The sequence below is a fragment of the Heliangelus exortis genome, chromosome 1, assembly GCF_036169615.1.
Source record: "Heliangelus exortis chromosome 1, bHelExo1.hap1, whole genome shotgun sequence".
Lineage (NCBI taxonomy): Eukaryota > Metazoa > Chordata > Aves > Apodiformes > Trochilidae > Heliangelus > Heliangelus exortis.
The window spans coordinates 77317656-77327399 of NC_092422.1; positions in this window are offsets into that span (position 1 = coordinate 77317656).

The window sequence follows — 9744 nt, forward strand, 5'->3', positions numbered from 1 at the left end:
CTGTTCATATTCCCAAAGATATTTCTCTAGATCATCTCTAAAGGAAAAAAAAAAAAGTAAAAAAAAAAAGTGAAATTAATACATTTGAGAAATCTCCCGTCTCCTAGAGGACTACAAGGAGGACAAGGAGCTAGCAGAAAAGTAGACAGACTTCATTCCATATATTTACTTTGCTCCTGGTAGATTACTCACTTGCCTCTGACAGTGACTTCATATATTGATTCAGATGATTAATATGTGGGTCAAGAATCTTCACCCACTGTGCAGCAACGTGTGCAGTGCTATTGAATTCCAGTCTGCAGCTGAAGGTAGAAAGCAAATGTCTCATAGGCATCAGAGGACAGTTTGAGGAAGCTTAAGATTCAGCAGGGTGAGAGCTAGGGAATTCACCCTCCTCCTTTTACTGGACCAGAAACCTGTGCACACCTACAGCTTTGTCATCTTGTGGTGCTAAAAAACCTCTTGCCTTTTCTTCTTTGTGTTGTTAGTACCTCCAGTATGAACCAGCATCTGCAGAGGCCCCTGAAAATATCTTTTGCCCAGCAAGGGACCTGTAAAGTGGCAGCATCAGCAAGGCATACACTTATAAAATCTTTGAGCCTTGTCTAGAAGGAATCAACAGAGCTCCAATGCCACCAATAAACCTGTGCCAACTGACTCCTGCTGGGGCTCTCAGCTCTCAGATTTCTCAGAGAAAAAAAAATCTAATTGGTGATAAAATAAGAGAGGAGGAGGGAAAGCTTTTAAATGCCTGAAAGATGATTTGGAGAGAGAATTTTCTTTGCCAGGGGCAAAGAAACAAGGGCACATTTCAAATGACTCAATAAGCAAATGTGGAAAAAAAGATGAAAGAAATATCACCGATAATGAGAGGAGGGTGATTATTTTCCATCTCCTCTCTGAATCCACATTTTGTAAAAGCAATCATGGCTTTCCCATGGAGACAATATGACCACCTGATCATATCCCAAGTAGCTGGGATTTAGATAAAGCATCTGCTTGCAAAGCATCCTCTCCACCCTGGGACCCCTGCTTGGCTTAGAGCTGATCGGGCGATTATACAAGGCCATTATATTCTGAATTTCTAAAATGCTCCCCTTGGAGTGGGTGTGCCTGCACCAGCACTGCAGGACAAAAGGCAGAGATGAGCTCCAGCTCTCCTTTGCTGGTCAGACAAAACTGAGTCAGTACTAAGCTCAGGGAGGGGAAGCACCCAGGGAAGGATGCCATGAAAGGCTGGCTCTGGAGCACAGAGCATCACTTTGGATTGAGCTCTTGAAGTCATGCTCTCCTCAAAGGCTCAATGAGGCCAAACCTTTCTGCTGACCTTTTCAGGTGATCATCAGTAGAGCTGCTCTTTACTTCCACTCATATCAATCCCCTCATCAGTACTGGCTCATTTTGCCATTCCCCTTGCTTGCTCTCCAGGATGAAACTGTGTGATCTCATTTAGGCCTGCTAACAAGGTCTTTATCTTTCCCCATTCCCTTTTGAGCTCTTCTTCCCTTTTCTTTTAATCCCAAGGTTTGCTTCAGTCTGCCTGTTTCATAGTTTGCCATGGTCTTATTTCCTTCACTCCCCCCACCCCCACCACCCACCCCTGTGCAGGGCAGCATCCCTTGATGTGGATGGAATCTTGCTTCCTGGGAGGGAATTTTGGTTGCTGGAGACACAGAAAGATCCTCATGGTTCAAGGCTCCATCCAGTCCAATACAATGTTGATCTGGACAGTAACTGCTGGTGATGATTTTGTGGCTGCATTTCAGGCAGGAGAGGTTTAACCAAACCAATTGGCTGTCTGCAATAGATGCTAATAATTTTTATTATGAGAATTCAACTTTGATCTTCATGTTAAGCCTAAAAAAAAGGTAATAAACTACCCCAATAATATTAAATGAACACCTGTACTTTGTCTAGGAGCAGTTCAAAGGTGTACCAAAGCTTAAGTCCAAGGTCCACCATTAAAGGGGAAGGGGTGCATGTTTGGGCAGGCTAGTGGAATCTTTAGTTCTAAAAGAGCTATTACCTAATTTGGAAGGACTTCAAATATCTGGAAGATGAGCTCTGTGTGTATTCAGAATCCAATTATCCAAAGAACTAAAATGAGTGTGTACCATACATCTTTCCTCAATGATATTTGTGTCAGAACTGATGATAAAGCAGCAGCATAGAGATGACGATTTGGGCAGCTCTCCTTTTTTATGCCTCATTTCATAGCTTAGACCAACTCTCCAAGCTTCCCTGCAGCTGTCAGCTCTGGGGAGATTTATTCACCAGCAATAAAGATTCCAAGCATTCCCAGGAACTCACCTAAACATTTACATCAATAGGTTTCCCTCTTCCAATTAACCTCTCCTTTCCTTTCCTCCTCCTTTCCTTTGGCAGGATAGTAACTCCTCTTTCTTCCTACCAAACATTCCTGAATGTGGCCACTCATGGGGTCTACAGTGAAAGAAAGCTCTCTGCTCACAAGGAAGGAAACTTAAGCACTCAGTGGGTTCCTCTGTGCCACTCTGTAGCGTATTGGGTAACTTCAGGGGTTCTGATCACATCTCTTTTGTATGGTGCTCCCCACCTGGGGAGGGATTTCAAGTTGTTCAACCTATTCTGAACTGAGAAATAGGAGGAAACTTCTGTGTAGTCATTCATGGGAGCTCTACTAAAGAAACACAGGGTGCAACACTCCAGTTTCTTTCCTATAGATTTGTTTCCTTTTTATTCCTTCTGAATCTACATGAGGGTCTAGTGCATCTTTCATTACTGATAATAGAAAAAAATAAAGATGTCATAATCAAATGCTGTTCACATATCAAAGAGTCCCATTCATTTCCATGATCTTTTAAGATCCCTTCCAACCTAAACCCATCTATGATTCTTTGTTTGCCAATGGGCTTTAGCAAGGACAGTTGGCAGCTAGCAAGAATTGTCGCTGTTATTCTATTTTTGCGATTTTGTTTTAAAATAAATAATTTTTAAATAAATAAAAAAAAGTTCTATGTTCTACTCACTCACAGCACTAATATTTTATGACCTTTCTGTAGATGATCCTTCTTGTTTTGCCTACATCTTACACTTTGAGGAATCATCATAATGAAGAACTGCAGGTGTGAATACTTTCCTGTAGTGTCATGAGAGCAAGCCCTGTAGCACATTGCCAATTTTAAGGCAAGTTGTACAACTTAAAATGTTTACTTTCTTACAGTAAGGAAACACTTCTAGTTCTGCTGTTTAGTTTGGTCCCAAAGTATTATCAGCCATCCCTGGCATGATATTTACACAGTAGGAATGCAAACTCTCATCCAGCTCAAGTGATTTTTATGGTCCAATGAGTAACAAGATATTAGTCACCAGAAGCCTTTTAACCTCACTCATTTTTGCCTTCCTTTCTATAATAAATGTGTTATTCTAGTTATGAACTGCCTATGTTTTATGCAGGAAAAGTCACCTTCCTGGAAAAAAATCTGCCAAATGCAAGTCTCTTTCAGGTTGTTACCTTGGAAGTTAAAGTAATAGTGTGTTAACTCAGACATAAAGTTTTCAAAACAACAAGCAAAAACTACCCTAAAGCTATTCTTCTGACCTTTCAGCAAGTACAGCAATACGGAAGCAAGAGCTTTGTACACACTGCCCACAGGAAAGACCTGAACTCCTGCATTCTTTACTGCTGAATTTGGGATTTCCAGGCTGTTTATAGGAGTCACCTCAGCTCTTTCCCAGCTGAGTAACAAAGAGGCCCATCTGGGCCACACAGCCCTGGCTGTTGGAGGAACAGCAGAATGGCTTTGCAACATGAAGAGAGCATAAAAAGAGACAGGTTGTGAATTCCTTGGAGATGGCACAAGGGAAGACCTTCTCACTTGTGAATCAGTGTTATACAGGCAGCTCACATAACCTTAACTTCTCCCAGGACCTCTGCTGAACATGGGTCCGATCTGGAAGCAGCATCCTGCCATGTTAGCAGATGGGCAGATGGGCAGTGTGTCAGTGGGGGGGGGGAGGGGGGGGTGTGTTATGGTTTTTTTTCCTTTTTTTTTTTTTTTTTTTTTTTTTTAAGTCTTTAAACAGCTCTGCATTTGACCCTTTGTGAAAAGCCTTTCTTTTTGGTCATCTCTAGTGCATAAATTGGTTTTCTTCACTATTAAATTACAAGAAAAACTCAGAAGAATTAATCAAAGGGAAGGCGAAGGTAAGCAGTGAAAAGTAGTGATGTTTTTAAAAGAAAAGGCAGCCCATTTATATCAGTGGATTTGGGACTTTTGGTAACTTTAGTTACCTAAAGGAAATAAAGGAACTTAAATGTAGGTGCCCACATTAAACATTTTGTCTGGCAAGCACTGGGAGCATTCACAGTTCTTTCAAAAGCTGTGTCATCCCTGTGTAACATCAGAGTGCCAGGGGATAATTTGGGACCAGCCAAAAGACCAGGGAAAGATGAATGCTTATGGAGAAGTCACAGAAAGGGAGCTCATCACAACTGAAGGGTGTAGACAGCTGTTAACAAGTTTCTAGACTGCAGTGGAGAGGTATAATTATAACATGACTGCATACAAACAGGGAACTAGGATTAAGACTGCAGCAACAGAAGAGGAGGATTTTATTGTGTGAATCACCAATAGACATCCACTGCTGTTTGTGAAAGAAGGTTCATGTTCTGTGGACAACACCACATCGTGTCACAAGAAGAGGCTGAAGTCAGATACATTGCTGCCTGAGTTGGTTTATTATTCTTGCTGAGACCGTATGCAGCTCGATGCTACTACTCAGCATGAACATAGACATCAAAATCTTCCTCAAACCCAGCAGAAAAATGCCTGAAAATTCTGCCGTGGTTTGGGCCAGGATAGAATTAATTTTCTGTCCTGTAATTTTACTTTTAGATGTCTCTTCTATGTAGCTGTACTTGCTGAAATTAACAGCAAGTTTCTCAGTCAGTGTCTGCTTCTAGGACTGATAACACTCCATGTTTATAGTAACAGCTAGAGACTGGTGTGCAGAGCCAAGGCCACTGCTCAGCTCTGAGGAACATCTTATGCTCCAAAAAGAGAAAGGGAGTAAAGGAGTCACACCTGCAACCCTCTGTTAGGGAGGTGACCGAAATTGACCAAGCAGAGTATTCCATTCCATACACATCACATTTGGTATAAATTTGAGGGATCACAAGGGTCAAGTCCCTTTGGCCCTCCTTCACTTCTTCCTGCCTTCTTTGGCATCCTGGAAGGATTCCCTGTGTTTGTCTGCCTGTTGTCCCAATCCCTAGCCTGAATCTATGTGCTCCTGCCTCCAGCCCCCAAGTGCTGCTGACTCCAGGAGTCCAGCCTGGACTTTCCCAGGGCTGCCCTGCAGCCTCGGTGGTGACGTGAACATTACTGGGAGGGAGGAACATGGTATCGTTTTGCTGTGTATTTGTATATATATAATTATATTTCCTTTTTATCATTACTGTTTCATTAAAGCTGTGTAGTTTAGCTTCCAACCTGTTAAGTCTCTCCCTTATTCTCTCTCCTTTCTTTTTCAGGGAGGGCAATAAATAGAGAGCATCAGCCATTCGGTTAATTGCCAGCCCAGCGTTAATAGTGACAACTTCTTAGCTCCAAAACTTGGCTCTGTAGCCTCTGCTATGGACAGAATATTTTTGAGGGCTCCTAACTATGCACTCTAAGAAAAATGGTAGAATTAGTCTGTTTGCCAACGGTTAGAGCCTGATCAGCCAATTTCACAGTCAGCTGCTATCTGTGGATAACATGAGCTGCTCTTCTGTTGCAGTAATGGTGCATTCTAACAAAATTGTAAGCTTCACCACTGTAACACATTATTGTGTATTTTTGTGTGTTTATTAGGAACTGTGAGATTTAATTAGATATAATGCAGGCATTTTATTTTGTCAGCTTTGCAGATGCTCTTCCTAGAGAATCACTGTTCTGCCCTCACTGTTAATCCTGCCACTTCTTCTCTTTGGTGTGTGCACGTTTAGTTGCATATGAGGACTTCGCAACAGTGGTTGTTAGTGCATGTGTTATATTCTGATGTCACCTTGTATAGCAAGACAGCTTCCACAAGGACACAAGAAGCTAATAAATTAGTCAAGAACTTTCATTCAAGTACATGTTTAATAGTGTTTCAGGGTCCAAAGCAGACAGGTCTGCAGTAGTCTTCAAGAAGGAGATATGAAAATTTTCAGAATTGTCTGGAGATTCAAGGTACTTCATCTGAAGGTCTTGAAACAAAGCAGTTTCTCAAGGGCTATTGACTTTCAGTTTCTGAGGATCCACACTTACCAAGATGTCCAAAGTGGGTCCAAATGACTAGAAGGAAGCACTAAAGTCTCCTCTGTCAGTTCAAGCTATATATGCTATCTTGTTATTATCTGTTAAACACTCTTTGAGCCTTTTCTGGCTCCCATTGTTAAATAGGCTGGAGCAAGCATTCCCTACTCTGTTTTATTTAATAGATTCCATCATTTTAAAAAAGAAATCTAAAAAAGTGCTTTACCTTGTGTATACCTGTGAACATATAAGCAATTCTGTTAAAGTGAAGGAGGAATAGCACCTAGCCTGTCTTTTGGGAAATCTTTTGCAAGATGAGGCCTCAGAAGGGCTGCTAATGATATTGGCTAGGAGGTGGCTAATTTTGCTCCGGCACATCCTGCCACTCTCTGTGCAGCAGGAAGGTGCAGCTGGAACTGCTGTTCCTGGGGCAGTTCTCTCTACATGGAGATTAAGCATCAGGAATTAAGGCAACAAAAGCATTGTGTCAATGTGCAAACTGGCTTGGAAGATCAAATGCACTTAAAGATGTTTAGCTTTAATATACTGAAACTCAGGTTTGTTTACACTTCAGGTTGATACCACAGGAGGGATAAGATACCTCAGGACTGATGCTGCCATAATGCCTTGGCCTGAAGGCAGGAATCCTTCTGTGGCACCTTTGTTCCCTCCATGGGGCAGAGTAATTGCATCCAGAGGGCTCCCTGGCAAGATGCTGAAGATCTCAGCACCTAAAATAGGGTTTGGAAGACAATGGAGACATAAGAGTCTCTAAAATTACATGCCACAGTGCCTGAATCCTTTATGAATAGATCCAGCACTAATGGAACTGGCTGTTGGCTTTTTGCTACAAATCCTCATGTGTGTTGCAGTCTTCACCTGGAATGTTCACTGCCAAAACAAGGCACTAATGACACTCTGTGTCAAATCTTTCCTGCTGAGCCCACCAAGACTGGGTGGCAGCTGTGATTTTTGTAGTCTGTGTGCTCTGCTAGAAACAGAGCTGCACTTGTGGGCTGACAGGTTAAAAACGCTTTTGGTTTTGGTGAGCCTAACTTAGTTTAAAGCAATGACTAATTAATGAAAGATTCTACTGCCCACTCTCTCTCTATTGCCCCATCCTCTCTGATGCTCAGTCACCTTGTAACTATGTAGTTAATTACTTTTCCTTTCCCAAAACAGCTCAGATATACACTTAGAACTAGTGGTATCACTTATTAAATAATGAAAACTCTCCACCATGGGTGATAGTCTAGAAAAAAACCAAAAACAACCTTAGTGATAACAGTAAAGTGAGACCTTTCTTTAGTTTTTGGTGTGAAAGCTGCTGTCTGGGGAGCCTGGCATGCCTCGCTGAAGATTCAGAGGAGTTAGAGCTTCCTCACTAGATCTGGGGCTGCACAGGAACCCTGGGAACGTGCTGCTGATGCATGGGTGTAGCAGTCTCCACACTGGGGTAAAGTATTATGGTTTTAGTCACTGGCAAAGGAGAGGGCAAACAACTAAGAAGAAATTCAAACAGAAACATCAAACCACTGTAAACAACCTGAATTATGCAGGAGTCACAGAGGGAAGACCAAGAGACTTGGGTAGGAAAATTACTGAAAAATGTATAGCAACATCTGGCTTGTGTCTGTATCTGACTTAAGGCAGAGCTAGGAGACCTGCTTTGATGATCTGCCAGGTGAAACGAAACCTTTCCCTGTCCCTTAAAGAAAATAAATATGGAAAAAACGCCACTCACTCACTGTTCTGTCTCAAAGGCATTTCTTTTCAAACTTGCTTATGGTTTTTTTTTTGCAGGTCTTACAAATTCAGAGGAGGCAGCAGCAGCCCCAGCAGCAGCGCTGATTCAGCTGGACAAGGAGCTGAGGCAGCCAGCTCGTAGTTGCCAAGGAGCAGGCAGCCTGATGCTGAAAAGGGGGAAGCTGCTCTCCTGCCACTGGGAAATATTTTTGACCTAGGGCAAGCACCAAAGTCCCTGAGCTGAAGCAGTGGCTAGTGAGCATGGGAACCTATAGGATATTCTGTGAGTTTCAGGAACTCTGTGGCTTCAGGGATCCCAGCTCTGGAGCTGGCAGAGCTCAGTTAAAAAAATGTCCCTGTGGGGTCCAGTAGTTGCAGCTCTGAGCACAGGAATTGCTCTGGGAGAGCAATGAGGCGCTCTCTGCTCTGCCGCTCCTCTTTTTCCTGCAAAATTCATGAAGGAAAGGCTGTGGCAGTGCCTCCTCCTCCAGTGGTTCTGCTTTTCTTTTGAGCAACAAACCACCCATAAGCTGAAGCATGAGGTTTAGCCCCTGGAAGAGAGCTGTGCCATGTCCTGAAAGGACACAAGCTGGGCACTTGGGCATCCCACAGGCACCTCTGCACTGTGCTTGGTACCATCTCTAGAGATGACAGGAAGCAAAACATTGGCTGGATTACATTATTGGAGACAGAGATACAGAGTAAAATATGTAAGCTAACAGTCTAGTTGTCCAGGACAGTGTTGTTGCAATCAACCAATTATGATTTTTAAAAAACACTTTATATAGAGCTGGATTGAATAATTTTCAGAATGTTGGCAAAAATGTGCGAAGATTTGGTGTCCTTCCTTATTATTTTTTAATGTTTTGCCTTTTTTTTTTTTTTATTAATTAAATTTTACAAATCTCATTATATTTTTCTGCCTGAAGTACATTAGTTTCTATGGAAACATTGTAGTCATTTAAGTGCTTGGTGTTTTCTGACATCCATATGTGGAGTATAAAGACAAGTTATGTCACTGTGGTAATGTAGGCATTTATGTGATGCTTGTCATGGCTCTGTGTTCAAGAGGGAGGATACCTTTAGACTGTTGCATAATAGATGCAAAAGTCCAGATACAGGGAGGCAGCAATGACCTGAGCTGTGGGATTTAAGACACTCCATACATTAATAGTCACACTGAATAAAAATTAGGATTAATTATTATCAATATTTAAAGATTATTAATATTCTGGTTTTGTGTATTTGATGCAACTAGTCCTGTCTTCACTGTGTAGAGCCACACTGAAACCTCAGTGAATTAATCACTGCAGAGTCTAATGATGAAACTCATCCTTCCTGTGACAACATCCAGCACTGCTGAAGGAAAGATAAAGAAAACAATCACGCTGTTTCTTCCTTCATGAAAAAGAGAAAATTACATCGTGACACGATGTGTAAATAACAGAACCAAAGCAATTGGGTCTCAAAGTATCTCGTTTCTTATGCTCTAATCAGGCATTTATGAATCTCCATTTCGAATCTTCTGAAGTGTTTGTGAAATCCTCCCTGTTTGGAGTATGTTTTAAAAAGCAGTGCTATGGCAGACTAGGATGCTTAGAGAACAGAATTATTACTGCACCCTGAACATGCTGTACAGCTAGAATGCACCCACACAAAGCCTTTGGCTGCTCTACATGACAACTGCAGCCTAGAAGGTAGCACTCTGGTCATTGAAATTACCATAATATTGCTT